We start from the raw sequence: 20,818 nt of genomic DNA, 5'->3' as shown, positions 1-20,818 counted from the left end.
CCATTTTTTTTTATTTCTGAAAAGAAAGTAAACTGATTCAGCACACATTTCTTACGATCGTAGTCAGAACGTTACAACAACGAGATCTCCTCAACACCCCGCCTCCAGGGTTTAAAGTACCAAGGTGCTCTTATTTCGGAAAAAAACTAAAGTAATCGCTAACGATGAAGCGAAATAATTCTCTCTCACATTCCTCACTGGTAGCAGTTGATTTCTGAACTTTCAGGTGCCGGAACGCATATCTTCGACCACACGGAGCGAGGTGGTGCAGTGGTCAGCACACTAGACTCACATTCAGGAAGGCGACGGCTGATACTCGCGTCCGCCCATCCTTACCTAGGTTCTCCGTGTTTTCCCCAATCGCTCAGGAAAACTTCTGGGATGGTTCCTTTGAAAGAGCTCGGCCAGTTTCCTTCCTCATCCTTCTAACAATCCGAACTTGTCTTCCGATTATAATGACTTCGATATCGACGGGACGCTAAACCCTAAAATTCCTTCCATCAACCATGTAATCCCCCTCTCTCTTCTATCCAGCCACAAAAATCGCAAGCATCGATATTTGACTATCACAATTCACAACTTTTTACAAAATACTGTTCTGAAATTCAGGCTTTTGAAACATAATTTCTTATAGTCAGAACCATAAAACCACAACGTCTGTTGTCGTAGCAGTGTCGCTTTGGTCCCTAGAACTGCTCTATTCATTTGGGCATAAGCCGTTCGTCTTGTTTTTAAATGCTACCAGGCGCAAAGTTCAAAAAGTCGCAATGTAGATGAGTGATGAGAAGTTTTGGGCGTAGACCACCAGCGAAAACATCACGAATTTTCTGGAAACTTAAATTTTCGGACAGAATTATTTCATTAACTAACTTGTTACTCTAGTTACACGTTACCTCGCTCAACGCCCTTTGCCAGCGCATCACGTTGGCCGCCCATTGTTAGGTTCACTGGTGCCGGCCAGAACAGAAATATCGTAGGAAGGATTTCATCGATGCTTCGGCTGCGGCTGTCAGCTGCTTAACCTCACCAGATACACATCTGTCACTATCTGATTAAACTACTTTGATGTTTGCAAATGTCCCACATGCTCAGTCAGATATTTTCAATGTTCTGTGATTTTATATCTACGCCCACGTGTAGTTTACAGTGTAACATTTACGAATTTGTAACTAACTGTTTTAATATATGTTAGTAACAAACTTTACTGATAGTTATATATAATATCTCTACATTTTAAACAATTACTTTGTGTGTGTCATATGATTCTGTAGATACGCCAAATGGGAAATTAATAAATAACTGGTACCGGCGTCTGCCGGTGTAGCCGTGCGATTCTAGGCGCTACAGTCTGGAGCCGAGCGACCGCTACGGTCGTAGGTTCGAATCCTGTCTCAGACATGGATGTGTGTGATGTCCTTACGTTAGTTAGGTTTAATTAGTTCTAGGCGACTGATGATCTCAGAAGTTAAGTCGCATAGTGCTCAGAGCCATTTTTGAACTGGTACCGGCGCAGTGGCAAATTATAGTTACGTTTAATAAAGGTCTATTATTTTAAATGTCCGATACCGATTTGTTCGACTGGGTTAAAAAAATGTCCTAGGAGGTACCGAATGCCGTTCCGGTGCGTTCCAGGCGAAATTAAGCCTGCTCACAGATAGACATTCTAAATTTTACCTTCTGGTAATTACAGTTTTCTACCGTAGGACACTGGTGACAGAAGGGGAAACTAGTAGTGCCTCACTCGGAACTGAGAGCTTACTAAACTCTTATTAAATCCAAAAATATCTGTGAAACGTAATAACAACCCAAAATGCGTTCCTGTCATAATTGAGTTAAAGAAAACTTAGTGGAAAACTATAAATCGCAAAACTAGTACATTATGATACTTTTCTCATAAGGCCGCACAAAAGAGCTCTGACGAGAACGTCAGCTAACGTACGCGGTTCATCCAGAAGCCAGCAGAGAAATGAAGTGATTTAAAAATCACCGTAGCGAAAACACTCCGCTGCCCTTAAGAGTGGGCGGAGAGATCCGTTGAGTTTAATAACGACCAATCTGTCTCCTGTTCTAACTTTCATAATCCCTGCTTAAGACAGTTTCCTTCAATGTAGCACCTACCTCCACGCTATCCAACGTTTGAAAGACTAGAGGGGAGAAAATCGTTGGTTTTGAATAGACAAACCCCCATCTGGTTCCTACCTTCACGTTCTCTATCTTTCTCATGGTCTGTTCCGTTCTATCTCACTTTTGAAACGATATTGACAAGGAAATTGTTCCTCTGTTTACAAAAAAAGATTGTTTTTTTTAAGTTTCTTTTGGTCTGAAACTCCAAAGAGCTCAAAAAACGGTTCAAATGGCTCTGAGCACTATGGGACTTAACATTGTGGTCATCAGTCCCTTAGAACTGAGAACTACTTAAACCTAACTAACCTAAGGACATCACACACGTCCATGCCCGAGGCAGGATTCGAACCTGCGACCGTAGCGGTCGCGCGGTTCCGGACTGAGCGCCTAGAACCGCGAGACCACCGCAGCCGGCCCCCAAGAGCTCCCTTTCCCCTTTTCCACAGGGCCGGCTCCTTTTCCTGCCCCATGCCACGTTAATTTTCGAACATCCACACAACCATTCATCGACAATCACTCATGGAACAGTATTAGTGAAGCTAAAAATGACATCTGTAGGAATGAATGTAATATAACACCTAGTTTAGTCCACCCTTTACCCAGACGTTATAGTGAAGTCTTGCCAGGGTAAAAATTTATCTTGCAGACTTGCTAACGGCGCAAATAATCATGACCCGCAAGTGACAAATGTTAGCCATGTTATGAGAAATCAACCGACGGGCACGTTTCAAGTTCTGCACTGAGGTCCGAAATGTTCCTGTTACAGTCACAGTACAAGTGAACAGGTGACGAAACTCAGCATTCACAACTGTTTTGTACTACTTCGAACACAATACTAAGGAGAGGCAGTTTTTTTTCTTCATTTATTTTAATTTCATCCCCCCTGCCCCATGTGGGCAGGTGTGGGCTGGCAGCGACACATTAACGCCGCTCCTCATCCGAGACAAACATCCGTAAGTAAAACAGAGAGATATTAAAATTAACGAGGGTATATAATGTGAATGAAATACACAAAACACAGACAATGTAAATGGGGGAGATTGTCACAAGTTAAAACCACGGAGCATAAATGAAAACCACACTGGACGAAGACACTGAAGAAGTTCTTGCAGCAACTATTACACAATTAAAACCTAGTTCACAGCATTAAAACCCAAAGGCTATGAACACATTTGAAAAACGCAGAACAGAAACGGATATGACGCAACACTTCACACGATAAAACAGGAAGGATCGGCCAACGGATGGGAGGCCATAAGGAGGGAGAAGAAGAGGGAGATGATAAGGGAGGGGGGAGGGGGGGTAGAAGAAGGGGAAGCGGAATGGGGCGACAGGGGAGGAGGATCTGTTAGCACGTTAAGGACAAAGAGGGGCTGGCCGCAGTGGTCGAGTGGTTCAAGGCGCTTCAGTCCGGAACAACGCGGCTTCTATGCTCGCAGGTTCGAGCCCTGCCTCTGTCATGGATGTATGGGATGTCCTTAGGTTTGATAGGTTTAAGTAGTTCTAAGTGTAGGGGGCTGATGTCCTCAGATGTTGAGTCCCATAGTGCTTAGAGCCATTTGAACCATTTGACAAAGGGGGTGGGAGAGGGAGCAATCCGGTAAAGAGTTCAAAGACAGGGAAAGGAGGGGAAAGGAGAAGGGAGGAAGGGGGGGGGGGATAGGAGGTAGGATGCAACGAAATGAAGCTAAGGAGAGGGAGCGCTAGTGTGGAGGGGTGCAAAGGGTTGGGGATCAGATGTGGATGGAATGGTAAGTGTCAACACGAAGCTCATCATCGAGGACGTGGAGACGGTGAAAGTTTCTTTGGGATAGGAAGGTGAGATGGGCTACAGATGTAGATAATGCAGCATCGTACGAAAAGTGGAAAGAAGCAGAAAAGATTAGCGAACAAGTTCATCACTGTAAGCAGAAGGTTTACATAACTTGTATTTCTCCAAACGAACGAAGACCCAACACAAATAATAAATCAAGAACAGATTCTAGCTATCACAATGTCAACCAAGATAAAGCACGAATGTAGGTGTCGTAGTGTAGTGGCTACACGTGCAAATGGGCTGAGTTCCTACCGCCGGTTGACCTATATTATGGCAGGACAGGATGCTTGCGGTACAGAACCACAGGAGGTAAGGCCCAGCGAGGGTGCTCTGTTGAGTCCAGCGAATCCCACGCGACTGCTGTCGGTTTCTAACGGAACCTTGCCATTCTTTATCAACTGTCGAATGCCGTTGGCGTGGTACGGGTAAATGATACCCTAACAAAAAGGAAACATTGCCTGGCACTTTTATTTCACAATACTCTGTGCACACTGCCACTTTGCAGTACTTATTCTCAGAGTAATGTGTGTGAATCCACTGTTCATGTAACTAAAATATTTTTTCTTAGTGCTTCTTTGCTAGTCTACCAAAAATCTGCATCGGTATAACATTATGAGGGCTGACAGTAAGCCGTTAACTGTTTCAATGTACGAGTTCTTTGAGTACTCAACACCACTCGCACAGTGCTCGCAACAATGCATCATTCTCACAACTTATCTATCATGATTTCGTCATTCAGAATGCCTCAACTATGTTTACTTTTCCTGAGAATGAGCTTCATTAAGTGTCTCTACTCATTAAATCTGAGACGACATGAAGCTTGCCAAAATGTATGTACCAGTCTCTATCACAGGTTCTCATAATAAGATGGTCTGTAACAGAACTATTAAAAGGCTACATACAATTAATCAGACGGGGAACCAAGTGAACTTCTTATTCACCTGTCGCCCCATGCGTTTATTATGGTATCTACTTTTTTGTATCTTTCAGACTCCTCTTCATATTCAGAAACCTGTAAATTGCTAATAGTTTTTATTCCTATAGCTACTTGTTTATTTTTCCACATCTTATTCAAAAAGCAAATTTGTTTGGTTCACGAGGGTGACACGTCTTTTCTTCATATTTCAATAAACATCAAAATAAATCTTTGTTTGATTAAGCAAACAGCTATTATGGTATGTTTGCGATCTAATTAAAGGTTGGGTAAAGACGAAACCAATAATTAAAGTTCTTCAATTTCTGGATGGTTGTTAGTGTTTTACCTGAAAGTATGTAAAATTGGCACACCTGGTTACTGCACCAAGGGCGTCAGTTGGGGGAACCCCCTATTAAGAAATCGCACAGAGGCTGGCATTAGCGCTGGTTCGGCTTTATAGAAAAATCACTACAAGATGCCGCAGGCACGGAATGAGCTGATGTAAGTGAAGTGATGTGCAACGTTCGAGCAGTGGAACTTTGTGATAATCCTGCTCATTGGAACGAACTGCGGCAGTGGATTGGTGGATGGTAATTTGTACAGGTTTCTGGAAGAATGACTTCATGTATTGATGATGCAAGGCAAGAAGGATGAGTTACCTGAGTAACCTTCGAGCTGATGAAAATACTGTGAAATGTCTCCCCCAGCCTCTGACTAAACAATAAAAAAGTTATGAAAGGGAAACACGTCCATAAACTCCAGTAATACAATCTGTTGTAGACCTACATATTAAGATAGCTTTTCATAGGATTTCTTAATGTATTATTGCTAACTTAAATCTAATGCAGAGCATAAGGAAAGTGTTTCTGATGTGATTGCTAAGATAATATGCTAAGAATAATTTTCAGCTGCTACTTTACATAACAACGAGCGTGGTGGCGCAGTGGCTAGCCCACTGAATTCGGAAGGACGACGGTTTCAGTCCCGCGTCCGGCCACCGTGATTTAGGTTTTCCGTGATTTCCCTAAATCTCTCCAGGCAAATGCCGGTATGGTTCCTTTGGAAGGGCACGGCCGACTTCGTTCCCCATCTTCCCTAATCCAATGACACTGATGACCCAGCTATCTGGCCTCCTCCCCCAAAACAACCCAACCCGAAAGTCAACAGTTTCATGTTTTTACACTGTGAGAAGAATTTTATGGAATAACATTTCAGTGTAGTGAGTGAAATCGAGTCCAGACGCAATAAGCGTAAAATGTTTTTGCATTTCATGTACTTTTGCGACTGCCAAAGTAATGTAAAACTTGATAATGTAAATTGTACGATCAACTGTAAGACGTCCGATTTTATGGACGTCTTACATGAAGTAACCAGAAAACGCCTGTACTTTAATTGCGGTAAGAGATCGAGTACAGCTTACTCTGAACTTTGACATATGTGAGCAATGAGGATGACGTTACCGGTCGGCCGGAGTGGCCGAGCGGTTCTACGCGCTTCAGCCTCAAACCGCACGACGGCTACTGTCGCAGGTTCGAATCCTGCCTCGGGCATGTGTGTGATGTCCTTAGGTTAGTCAGGCTCATGTCGTTTTAAGTTTAGGGGACTGATGACCTCAGAAGTTTAGTCCCATAGCGCTCAGAGCCATTTGAACCATTTTTGATGACATTACTAATCGCCTGTATTGCATGCCCAAGGGTTAATTGGCAATCAGAATACGGACAGGCCTGTCCGTAGTGCGTGGCAGGGATGGAACAACAGTTTAGCGTGATTTTCCCCAGTGCGGTGGAATTGGGGGCTACCACGTCCTGGAGTCAACTGCACAGCGGTGGATGCAGGCCCGCTGGCTGAAAGCCATCCTTTAGCAGTACACATTGATAAGGGCACGGGCCGTGTGAGTTTGTGGAAAAGTGGAGTGGGAAGCGAAGCCTTTTGAGGCGAAACACCTCCAGCCTATCCGCAGTCCAATGGCCTCATCTTAAATTGGAAAAAAACCAACAGCCATTGGCTCTTCAGAAAAACTAGGCAGCAGTGGGAGTTTCACTGGAAATTACCACTCAACTGCTACATGGACTACTTTAGGATTGGCGGAAGGCTGTATGACTCGAAGTAGGAAGGGGCCACTCGTCAGGAGACGATCTCTGTGACTGGACAGGAAAGTACAGTCTTTATTCTGTTCTTTTGCAAGAGGGATGTTGTGAGTTTCTGTGTTAAAGGGCAGCCGGCGTCTGAGTCTTCTCCGTGAGCGGAGAGTACGTGTCTCTGTGTGCAGCACGTTGTTTAGAATAGAGAGGCGCCTAGACTCGGACTGATTATCGAGTGGATGTAACGGTGGGTCTCTGTGAAATGTGTGTTCGTCACTTTATAAGCAGAGTGGCGAAATTAAGAAGCTATAAGAGCAGTTGGACATTCGAAGTGTTTTTCATTCTCGCCTGTTTGTAGTGAGACTCTGTCTTTGTATGGCCAGAGAACAAGCAGCTGATCCACTTGCTGCCGGTACGATACCAGAGAAGTTCCCAGAGAGGAGTGTCACGGGTAATACTAGTCCAAGTGACTAGGCAGGTTTCAGAGCTGCAGCGATCGTCTACCGACGGTGTGGGGCCGCCGTCAGAAGGACAGCAGCAGTCACTTTCGCCATCGTTTTGAAAATATAGATACAGCAGCTCGGCAGAATGTAGACCCTTGACTGAATAAATGTGTAGAGTTGACTGCCACTGCGCTGTATTCAAAAGCCGTCAGATTCATTCAGGAGTCGGTTAATTTTATTGCTACAACTCGACGACATCCTTTCTGTCAGTATTTAGTCAGATCGCATTTCGGGTATTATTTCAGAGGGTGACAAGTTTAGTACGTATTAATACCAGGACAAACTCAGAAATATAGTTAAGGATAGGGGATATTCCTGTCAATTGAAACTTTTAATTGAAGAAAACAAATGATTTTGACACTGAATTTTCTACAAATTTACAATATGTGATCAAAAGTATGACAACCCCCAAAAACATACGTTTTTCACATTAGGTGCATTGTGCTGCCACCTACTGCCAGGTACTCCACATCAGCGACCTCAGTAGTCCCTTACACATCGTGAGAGAGGAGAATGGGGCGCTCCGCGGAACTCGCGGACTTCGAATGTGCTCAGCTGATGGAGTGTCACTAGTATCATATGTCTGTACGCTAGATTTCCACACTCCTAAACATCCTTAGTCCACTGTTTCCGATGTGATAGTGAAGTGGAAACGTGAAGGTATAAGTACAGCAGAAAAGCGTACAGGCCGACCTCGTCTGTTGACTGACAGAGACCGCCGATAGTTGAAGACGGTCGTAATGTCTAATGGGCAGACATCTATCCAGACCATCACACCAGAATCCCAAGCTGCATCAGGATCTATTGCAAGTGCTGTGACAGTTAGGTGGAAAGTGAGAAAAGTTGGATTTCATGGTCGAGCGGGTGCTCATAAGCAACGCATCACGCACGCAAGTACCACACGACGCCTCGATTCGTGTAAGGAGTGTAAACATTGGACGATTCAACAGCGGAATAACGTTGTGTCGAGTGACGAATCGCGGTACATAATGTGTGGGTGGGGGTGGGAATGGCGAATGCCCGGTGAACGTCATCTGCCAGCGTGTGTAGTGCCAACAGTAAAATTCGTTGGTGGTGGTGTTATGGTGTGGTCGGGTGTTTCGTAGAGTGGGCATGCACACCTTGTTGTTTGGGTGGCACTATCACTCCACAGGCCTAAACTTATGTTTGAAACGCCTTCTTGCTGCCCTCTGTTGAAGAGCAATTCGGGGTTGGCGAATTGCATCTATCAACACGATCGAGCACTTGTTCATAATGCACGGCTTGTGGCTAGTGGTTACACCATAATAACATCCCTGTAATGGACTGGCCTGCACAGAGTCCTGACCTGACTCCTAAGAGAACACCTTTGGGATGTTTTGGAACAACACTGCAGGAGTCAATACAAAATTTTTCCGTCATTGGGCAAATTGAAGTACCATGCGGTAATTCAAACTCAGTAAAAATGGCCCTGAGCACTATGGGACTTAACAACTCTGGTCATCAGTCCCCTAGAACTTAGAACTACTGAAACCTAACTAACCCAAGGACATAACCCACATCCATGACCGAGGTAGGATTCGAACCTGTGACCGTAACGGTCACGAGGTTCCAGACTGAAGCGCCTAGAACCGCACGGCCACACCGGCCAGCCAAGCTCAGTACCAGCGGAAATATTGCACCTACACCAGGCCAATCTAAACCGTTGCAGAACACATCTACATAGGCATGACAGTGCGACGTCAACAACAATATGAAAGTCTCCATAGCCAATATACGCTACTGGCCATTAAAATTGCTACACCAAGATGAAATGCAGATGATAAACGGGCATTAATTCGACAAATATGTTATACAAGAACTGACATGTGATTACATTCTCACTGAATTTGGGTGCATAGATGCTGAGAAATCAGTACCCAGAACAATCACCTCTGGCCGTAATAACAGCGTTTCTACGCCTGGGCATTGAGTCAAACAGAGCTTGGATGGGGTGTACAGGTACAGCTGCCCATGCAGCTTCAACACGATACCACAGTTCATCAAGAGTAGTGACTGGCTTATTGTGACGAGCAAGTTGCTCGGCCACCATTGACCAGACGTTTTCAATTGGTGAGAGATCTGGAGAATGTGCTGGCACGGCAGGAGTCGAACATTTTCTGTAGCCAGAAATTCCCGTACAGGAGCTGCAACATGCGGTCGTGCATTATCCTGTTGAAATATAGGGAATCGCAGGGATCGAATGAAAGGTAGAGCCACGGGTCGTAACACATCTGAAATGCAACGTCCACTGTTCAAAGTGCCGTCAATGCGTACAAGAGGTAACCGAGACGTAAAATCAATGGCTCCCCGTACCATCACGCCGGGTGATAGGTCAGTATGGAGATGACGAATACACGCTTCCAATGTGTGTTCACCGCGATATCGCCAAACACGGATGCGACAACCATGATGCTGTAAACGGAACCTGGATTCATTTGAAAAAACGATGTTTTGGCACTCGTGCACCCAGGTTCGTAGTTGAGTACACCACCGCAGGCGCTCCTGCCTATGATGCAGCTTCCAGGGTAACCGCAGCCCTGGTCTCCAAGCTGATAGTCTATGCTCTTGCAATCATTGTCGAACTGTTCGTGCAGATGGTTGTTGTCTTGCAAACGTCCACATCTGTTGACTCAGGGATCGAGACGTGGCTGCACGATCTGTTACAGCCATGCGGATAAAATGTAATCTCGACTGCTAGTGATAAGAGGCCGTTGGGATCCTGCCCGGCGTTCCGTATTACCCTATTGAACCCACCGAGTCCATATTCTGCTAACAATCATTGGATCTTGACCAGCGCGAGCAGCAATGTCGCGATACGATAAACCACAACCGTGATAGGCTACAATCCGACCTTTATTAAAGTCGGAAACGTGATGGTACGCATTTCTCCTCCCTACACGAGGCATCGCAACAACGTTTCACCAGACAACGCCGGTCAACTGCTGTTTGTGTATGAGAAATCGGTTGAATACTTTCCTCATGTCAGCACGTTGTAGGTGTCGCCACCGGTGCCAAACTTGTGTGAATGCTCTGAAGAGCTTATCACTTGTATATCACAGCATCGTCTTCCTATCGGTTAAATTTGGCGTCTGTAGCACGTCATCTTCGTGGTGTAGGAATTTTAATGGCCAGTGGTGTACATTTAAATCCAAACATTATGACCACCTGCCGAACAGCGTTGTGGTACGCATTGGGAATGCAGTATAGCAGAAATTCTGAGTGTCAGGAATTCGACAGGTCCTTGGTAACTACATCCGGAGACATCAAGCCATTAAAAGAACTATGGACCGGTGGTTTGCGGGTGCGGAGCTGCCTTCCAACAACATTGGAGATGCGTTCTACCTGGTTCACATCAGGGGAATGTTGTGGGCTAATCCTGAACGTGAGCTTGCAAGGAGTCTCTTGCCTTAATCATAAAATATAAGTATGTGTGATGCTTAATGTTATTTTTTATATGCAGAGAAGTATTATCTTCTCATATGCCTTCAAATCGTAAGCTACACCGTTAATTTTTATATATGAATAAGTGAATTTACTGATGTCACTTTTGTTGCCTATCTCTGCGATCACTTTAGAACTCAGATTAATAATAAAAGTAGCTACCTGAAAAGATTAAGCATTGAACTGCTGTTGTACCCATGCATCACCACAATGAAATAAAAACAGTGATTTGTTAAGGATGTATGAGGACAACGGCGTATTTAAGTTTACGAAAATATTGACAAGTTATTATTAATACTTTTATACCTACAACGAGCTGATAAATGTTACAAAAAACGACAAACGAAAATCAGAAAATAAATGGTGCTTGATTGGCAAAGCACTCGTTGGGTTGGTAGCTACACAAATTCTCCCCGAATTAATCCCCTTTACTACGTGTCGAACTTTGTTTACATGAATCCAATGTGTAGCCCAACTCTATTCGGATGGGATCAACTACGATCCAGCATTTCACAAGCTTCACATGAGAATAGAGAGCTATAAACATATTTTGACCACCGTACGTCGGTGCAGCAGTGTTTCACCCTTTCATCTTGATTCAGGAGACATCAAACAACGCCTCGTTGTGGGCTAGGAGCGGCGCGCAGCGGCAGCTGTCATGTTGTGACGGGGCCACGAATATTTGCAAACTACGCGGTGTGGCGTTGTGATCGTCAGAACTCGGGAAACGTCGCCATCAGGGCCCTGAAATACTAGTACGTTTCAGTGTCAGATCCACCCGTTCGCTGCTCTGACAAAACCAGTTTCATTGACAGGCATAATGGTGCATGCTGAAAGTGTCAGTGGTCATTAGCCGACTCAGGATGAATAAGTTCACCCTCCTGACACCCATGTCCGAGACGTTGTGAGTTACACTGTCAGTACAGTTGTAGACTACCATCGGCTCTTAGACAGCCACAAGATACAGACCACAAGTCTCACCTACAAGGGAAAGACCTGACGTTCTCCACCATGAAACGAAGCAGACAAAGAATAACAACCACTTTCCACCAAGCTTTGGTACGGAACCGAATTAGCAAAAACGAAACTGCCCCTACATTGCACAAACCAATCGAACTATCTTCCACTCGTTGAATGTCCCATCATTATGGTACTTTTGGGCTGGTAACCAATCCACAGCACTGTTGTTGCCTCACTGGGGATGGAAACCTCCATTTTGTATATCCTGAGAGGAGCAAATCAGCGACTAAGAGTATCTCTTGCCCGAAAAAAAAAAGACTAGGGAGGCGTCCTTCTCATGGTAAGCATGGTCATCTTTTCGTTAAAAAAAACATCTACTACATGGGACCACAGTCCCTCCTTTATGGAAAGATCTAATCTTTCTGGGTCGACCATTTGCAGTTTCTGAAAGAAGGCTGTTAAGCTTTAAAGGATGTCGTGTCACTCAAAAATATGTTTTTGCCGCTCGCTAGATGAAACTCGTGGCTTCCCGGCGTCAGGGCGGGGTTACAGTCTTACCTCCACTAAAGACATGCACCAGTCGCTCTGTCCGTATCTTTCCAGCTTCTTACAAGTGAATGCATGGAGTTTTGTTACCTTCCCACCATTTGCACTAATGATCAGTTCACAGCAGTCACTCTTAATTGTCTTCTTCCACCTACTATCTGCCAACCTGCCAGGTTCGCAACAGAATGCCGACAGGCCCAGGAAAGACGTTCTGTACAGCACTAAACGGGAAGGAGGACAGGTCTTCAGCTAGAAGTTCCTCTGCAGGTGCAATCCACTGAGCGCTGCTTACCAGTCAGTCACACAGCCAGATCGCATTTGTTGTTGTTGTTGTTGTTGTTGTTGAGGTATTCAGTCCAGAGACTGGTCTGGTGCAGCTCTCCATGCTACCCTACCCTAAGCAAGCTTCTTCATCTCCAAGTAACTACTGCACCCCACATCCTTCTGAATCTGCTTAGTGTAATCATCTCCTGGTCTCCCTCTTCCATTTTTACCCTCCACACTGCCCTCCAAAACTATCCTGATGATCCATAGATGCCACAGAACATGTCCTACCAACCATTTCCCTCTTATAGTCAAGTTGTGCCACAAATTCCTCTTCTCCCCCAATTCTATTCGGTACCTCCTCATTAGTTATGTGACCTTCCTATCTAATCTTCAGCATTCTTATGTACCACCCCATTTCGAAGGCTTCTATTCTCTTCTTTTCTAAACTATTTATCGTCCATCTTACACATCCATACATGGCTACACTCCATACAAATACTTTCAGGAAAGATTTCCTGACACGTAAATCTACACTCGATGTTAACAAATTTCTCTTGTAATGAAACGCTTTTCTCGCCGATGTCAGTCTACATTTTCTGTCGTCTCTACTTCGACCATTATCGGGTTTTTGCTCCCTAAATAGTAAAACACATCTACTGCTATAAGTGTCTCATTTCCTAATCTACTTCCCTCAGCATGAGCTGATTTAATTAGACTATATTTAATTATCCTCCATTTGATTTTGTTGATGTTCATCCTTTATCCTCCTTTGAAGACACTGTCCATTCCGTTCAACTGCTCTTCTAAGTAATTTGCTGCCTCTGACAGAATTACAATGTCATCGCCGAACCTCAAAGTTTTTATTTCTTCTCCATGGAATTAATACCTACTCTGAATTTTTCTTTTGTTTCCTTCACTGCTTGCTCAATATACAGATTGAATAACATCAGGGAGGGGTTACAACCCTGTCTCACTCCCTTCTCAACCACTGCTTCCCTTTCATGTCCCTCGACTCTTATAACTGCAATATGGTTTCTGTACAAACTGTAAATAGCATTTTGCTCCTGTATTTTACCCCTGCCAACTTCAGAATTAGAAAGAGAGTATTCCAGTCAACCTTGTCAAAAGCTTTCTGTTAGTCTACAAATGCTAGAAACGCAGGTCTGCCTTTCCTTAATCTATCCTCAAAGATAAGTCGTAGGGTCAGTATTGCCTCACGCGTTGCAAAATTTCTACGGGATCCAAACTGATATTCCCCAAGGTCGGCTTCTACCAGGTTTTCCATTCGTCTGTAAAGAATTCGTGTCAGTATTTTGCAGTCGTGACTTTTTAAAGTGCTAGTTCGGTAATTTTCACATCTGTCAACATCTTATTTCTTTGGGATTGTAAATATTATATTCTTCTTCATGTCTGAGGGTATTTTGCCAATCTCATACATCTTGGTAACCAGATGGCAGAGTTTTGTCAGGGCTGGCTCTCCCAAGGCAATCAGTAGTTCTAATGGAATGTTGTCTACTCCTGGGGTCTTGTTTCGACTTAGGTCTTTCGGTGCTGTGTCAGATTCTTCACGCAGCATCATATCTCTCAACTCATCTACTACCTCTTCCATTTCCTTAATAATGCCCTCGAATACATCGCGCTTGTATAGACCCTCTGTATATTCCTTCCACCTTTCTACCTTCCCTTCTTTGCTTAGAGCTGGTTTTCCATCTGAGCTCTCAATATTGATAGAAGTGGTTCTCATTTCTCCAATGGACTCTTTAATTTTCCTGTAGGCAGTATATATTTTACCCCTAGTGATATATGCTTCTATATCCTTACATCTGTCCTCTAGCCATCGCTGCTTAGCCATTTTCCACTTCTTGTCGATCTCATTTTTGAGAAGTTTGCATTCCTTTCAGACAGCTTCATTTACTGTATTTTTATATTTTCTCCTTTCATGAAATAAATTCAATATATCTTCTTTTACCCAAGGATTTCTAACAGCCCTTGTCTTTTTACCTACTTGATCATCTGGTGCCGTCACTGATTCATCTGTCAAAGCTACCCATTCTTCTTTGACTGTATTTCTTTCCCAAATTTTTGTCAATAGTTCCATAATGCTCTGCCTGAAACTCTCTACAACCCCTGGTTCTGTTAGTTTATCCAGGTCCCATCCCCTTAAATTCCCACCTTTTTGCAGTTTCTTCAGTTTTAATCCACAGTTCATAACCAACGGATTGTGGTCAGAGTCCACATCTGCCCCTTGAAATGTCTTACAATATAAAACGTGGTTCCTAAATCTCTGTCTTATGATTATGACGATTATGTAATCTATCTGAAACCTTCCAGTGTCTCCAGGCCTCTTCCAGGAACACAACCTTCTTTCATTATTCTTAAACCAAGTGTCAGCTACGATTAAGTTATGGTCTGTGCAATATTCTACCAGGCAACTTCCTCTTTCAGTCCTTACCCCCAGTCCATATTCACCTTTTACTTTTACTTTTCTTTCTTTTTCTGCTGTCGACTTATAGTCCCTTATGACTATTATGTTGTCGTCTCCCTTCAGTATTTGAAATATTTCTTTTATCTCATCATACATTCCTTCAAACTGTTTGTCATTTGCGGAGCTAGCTGGCATATGAAATTGTACTACTGTGCTAGGCGTAGGTTTCGTGTCTCATTGGCTACAATAAAGCGTTCACTTTGCTGTTCGTATTAGCTTAGCTGCGCTCCTTTTTTTTTTATTCATTTGTAAACCGACTCCTGCATTGTCGCAATTTGATTTTGTATTTATAGCCCTGTATTCACCTGACCAGAAGTCTTCTCTATCCTTCCACCGAACTTCACTAGATCCCACTATTCTAACTGTAGCACATCCATTTCCCTTTTTAAATTTTCTCACCTACCTCCCCGATTAAGGGATCTGAGGTTCCACGTCGTCGTGAGTAGTCCCCACCAGGAGATCCGAATGGGGGACTATTTCACCTCCGGAATATTTTACCCAAAAGAACGCCATCACCATTTAAGCATACAGTAAAGTTGCATGCCCTCGAGAAAAATTACGGCTGTAGTTTCCCCTTGGTTTCAGCCGTTCGTAGTACCAGCACAGCAAGGCCGTTTTGGTTAGTGTTACAATGCCAGATCAGTCAATCATCCAGACTGTTGACCCTGCAACTACTGGAATGCCTGCTGCCCTTCTTCAGGAACCACATGTTTGTCTGGCCTCTCAACAGGCACCCTTCCGATGTGGTTGCACCTACAGTATGGCTATCTGTATCGCTAAGGCACGCAAGCCTCCGCACCAACGCCGAGGGGCATGGTTCATTGGGGAGCGGGGGGTAGAAATCGCATTTATGAAGAGATTAATTGGCGACTGGATCCCAGCATTTATGGTTCCCAATTCATCTCTCTTCCTGTTCTCCATTGTACCCACTATCGCGCCCTGTGTACAAGTTCTTTACAGGTTACACATGCAGTTGTATGAATATTATGTACATAAATTCCCAATGTAAAAAAAAATCATAAACCACACTTGCAAAAAGGAATAGTGGGGTACATTGAGATCATGACCTAAAAGATGAATGACAATGTTGTTAAAATGAGAGAGTGGCGTGCCATCTCTCAAGTTCACTATCCTGATTCTGAAACCACTATATACACGAGTCTGGCATCGTCATACAGACATTTATACTGCTAGAAGATCTCATCGCTATAAATTTCCATGTTACAGCTGTCTAGTTACCGTCAATCACATCCACAGATCACACGGGAGCTCAGGTGAGTAACCCCATAGGACATTATTTCCCTCACATATCTACTCCACTGACCAGTGTCATATTTAGAGGAGTCGTTTATCTGGGTGACAGCATAGCTGCAGATGGTCATCGACATGGTGGAAAAAGGAACACGATTCATCCAGCAAGCCAATATCTTTCCCTGATCCACAGTCTAATCTTGATGATGCGGTTGGCACAGAAACAGTATTAATGATATTGTTAGGCCATCATAAGGGAGGTAATTTACAAATTCGAGCATGGCTACAGTATCACTGATAATTATGCACAGGAATATTAATAGCGCACCTCCGGCTGATATGCCGAGTTACTGTTTCCAATTTTACACACAGTTTCGACGACCCACTGAAACATCTTCTTTAGGTGTTGTGAGTTTTGTTGTTATGTGTATTCGCTGTCTGGACTGCAATTAGGATGTGAATTACTGTTGGTCTCATATCGTTCTGTAAACATTAATTCCATTCCTGATGCTCGCTATTCCCACTGATGTTTATTTTCAGAGCTCGCACTGATATTCCGTGAAACGCATTTTGTCTCAGCGTTTTTGACCGATGAGATTTAAACAAATTGATTCCCGGAAATCAAAAGTTATTTAAATTAAAGCCGCCGTCACTGGTTATTTGGTTTTCAGCTATTTTTATTTAGATAGATTTCTTAATTATCCTGTCCCAGAAACTTGGGAGTTTGCAGCAGATGTAAGTCTCATCGTATTTCATTTCGTGACTGTATTCGAGGCCCTGCTTGGTGACAGTTGGTCTACTTGTTTGTTTACTCGAGTACTTCGCTGATGTTACTTGCCTCACCACGACTGTTATAACGTCTGCCCCACGCGAGGCATGCCACATTCGCGTGGAATGCGATATACACCCGGTTTTCGGAGACCTATATCGGCTTTAACCATACAGAGAAGACAAGGAAATACTGATGCCTGAGACAGCCAAAGGACTTGCCGGAATACAGTTTAAGGTAGCGTAATAAATGACAAATGTAACATTTCCCATTTTACAGCCGTCTAGCTGTTCACCGTGATTCCTGCCATGAGCTACCAATCGATGACGTCAGCTCTTTTTAAATTTCTCTCGCGGTACTGGGCATCCACGGTTGAGGTGAGGTAATTTATCGCAGCGGAAACAAATTCTACTATCAGATGCAAAATTTTTCCCTTATTATCAGATGAGTTTTATCACAAAAGGGTGACTTCACGAGTTCCGCGCTTTACGTCACTAAACCGGATGTTCTCTATACCTGCCACCGCCTTATGTAGCATAGCTCAGCAAGTGTGTATGGTTCTTTTAGTGAACAGTATACGAGCATGGCATTCCGGGCGCATACCTTCTAGGGTATTACTGACTGACTGCTGTTCGGTAACCCTAAATTAAGCACCTAACACTGCCAGGGAATATCGTCAGTACATTGGACGACTGCCTCACCTTGCCTATTTCATTTTTAGATTTAGAGGCTAAATTTTTATAAAGTATTATAACGAAGGCTTTTGGATCTAATTCTACTTAACCCGCACAAGTTTAACGGGAAATAATTTTAAATATTACAGAATGGACAATCTGCAGTACCTCGGCCTGAATTTCTAAATGAACAATTACCAGAACAGGTCTATAATTTTACGGTTTGTTTGCATCTGTAGTTTGCTTAATTCTGGCACTATCGAAAAAAATGGGTTAGGTAATTTGTTGAACTGTATCGACTAGCCCTCATGGTCTGCATCAGTGATTCCAAACTCATAACCTCCGGTACTAGGGTCACGAACCACCTTATCGTGACTGGTGGTATTTTGCCAATTTAGTAAACTAGTACTAAATGTCACGTGAAGGATATCATCACGTAGTAGTTCAATGACAAGTGCTTGTCTGGGGTCCATTTCCACAACCAGTAAATGCTCAACTGAGTTACACAAGTTATTTCTATGTACCTGGATTCTAAAGACCCGTAAATGCGAGGGAATGTTCCCTGTAACAATCCAAAATTCGCCTTCACTCTACAAAGTAGCCTACTGCAGAGAGCAAGGCGGCATTGACCTCCCTAGTGCTGTCTGCTGTGATACAGAGATGGGTGCTCAATGTACACTGCAGCTTAACGCTGTCACGTAGCCTTCGAAAGAATAAAGCATACTGAGGTTCGTTTTCTGCGAATATTGTATGCCCATCACAGCTCTACTGCCCATGGCCACTACGAAAGAACAAGCGGTATAACTTGGAAATAAAAGAGTTCTTTCCTGTCTGTGCCAAACGCTCTCAGAACAACGCTATGCTATCAATGAAATGGCTAGTAGAATGGGTTGTGGATGGGAAGGTGTCGAAATCAACATACCCAGAAGAAAGAAACAAAGAAGGTAACAATATTCATTCGCCTTAGAGGTATTCAAACAATAATGAACAACTGAATTGTTGAGAAGGGGGTGTTTCAATTATGTTGAAGTTGTTTTTTGAGCAATTAAAGAAAATTTTACAATTTTTTCTTTAACACTGATAGAGCCGCTATTAAAAGTATTTACAACTTTCACAAAAGTCGTCTGTTATTCAGTAGATACGTTGAAAATTTCCTAATCATAAGTAACCTAAGAATGCATTAATAGTATTAAATTTACAAGTCAAATTTTGTCACATTAGGTGAGTAATCACACGTCGACATAAGGTAACCAGCTTGTTCCTAGCCTTGACGTAGTTCAGTCCCTTCATTCAGCTCAGGTTAGTTACTCTAACACACATGCAGGATAAAAATTAAAACCAAATAGCCAACAGGTGACAATAACGGAATTTAATTAAGGAATTCACACCGAAAGATCACATAGTGCCCTGTGAACAACATAAGTTTTTATACCTCGGCTGAGTAATTTTGAAATAAAAGGGTGGAAATTTAATACATGAATAATTAAAAGCGAACAAACGGTTCAGACACTTTATCTTTCATGAGATATTTCACCTGTGATCCTTTGAAAAGGGTACACACGATTTTTGAATTATTAATTTTTTGTCTGACATGATTGCACCAAATAATAACAGTTTCCGTTTGACAAAATATTTCCTTTTACAAGTAGCTTGAGTATAACTCAGGCCTGTTCTGATAACGTGGAATTCTGAGTCCCACTGCGAACTAAGACACCACAATCACTAATTACAGCTAGACAGAGTTATATGTGAGAATTTAAAATAAATTTTTTTAACAAGCCTCACACAAGGAATGGTGATTTCGTGAATTAGAGCCACACGTAACAAAATGTGCTTACCATTTTGTTTCTACGCTGATCCTTGGTTGAATAGTAAATACTGACAACCTGGCATCCTTAAATGAAGGCCTTAGAAATGAGAAATGTGCCGACTCTGAAGCCGTGAACGGACGCCTATGAGTGTGGAGGGAAGCAGTAATTTTCCTAATGTTGTTGGCACACTTTTCACATTTTGGTATCACAATTCATAACATGACAAACCACACCTCAGTCCTCGGTCAGCAACCCTAGTTACCATGTGGAACAATAAACAAACATTAAGGTAGTAAAGATGGCGCACATGCAGATAAACACCAACGGCAAACAGCTACGGTGCCTCGGGCTGGACGCCAACAAATTTGTCGCTATGGTGCGAAGTGCAGGGAATTTCAGTGATCGGTAGGAATCGATACCAACGCACGCACAGCTACATGCATTACTGTAGCAGCCTTTCAACCGGCCATTTTGACAGCATTTTTCACTTATAACTAGTCTGTTTCAAAGCATCGAGTGCCACTTTTCCCTACGAAATAGGTCAATAAAATTCGTTTCATAAACATTGTATACCCACGTCTAAGCATGCTTACACTGTTGGGTTCTTGTCACACTTTATTCTGTAAAGCCAATAACCAGCCTTGGAGTAATATTTGTTGATTTATTTCAGTTGTGTTAGTCCTCTCCGTTACACTGTACAGCTGAGATGGAAAACAACAGGCAGTGTCAAAGACAAGTCATAGGTAGGAAGACAACTGATGTGTGATTGGTCGCACGTAATGGGATTTCCCTCCACCTGTTCAAAAGAAGTACCAGTCTGGCCATGCGCCATTTTCACCATTCTTTCTGCTTCTTAGTAAGTGGACAAGTATGCTCACCTAAGCAGTCTTGTCTGAGTGAGGGTCCCGATATTTGAACTTGATATTCTTTATTGTAGAAAAGCTTAATCCATTTACTTCATTCCTACACTTTTTCTTAATTCTGTGTGTTGAGCATTAATTGGTGCTGTGTGCTCTGCTCCTCTTGAACTAATGCCATGCGTGAGCTTTGTGCAGGCATTATCAGCTCCGTTTTGCTAACTCTATTATACGAGGGTTGGAAGTTTACTAGTGGCAACTAGCCATCGTCCTGCAAAATGATAGTTGGGTCCCGC

The sequence above is a fragment of the Schistocerca americana genome, chromosome 1 (assembly GCF_021461395.2).
Source record: "Schistocerca americana isolate TAMUIC-IGC-003095 chromosome 1, iqSchAmer2.1, whole genome shotgun sequence".
NCBI classification, from domain to species: domain Eukaryota; kingdom Metazoa; phylum Arthropoda; class Insecta; order Orthoptera; family Acrididae; genus Schistocerca; species Schistocerca americana.
The sequence above is the reverse complement of the archived record's forward strand: the minus strand, read 5'-3'. Positions refer to the sequence as shown.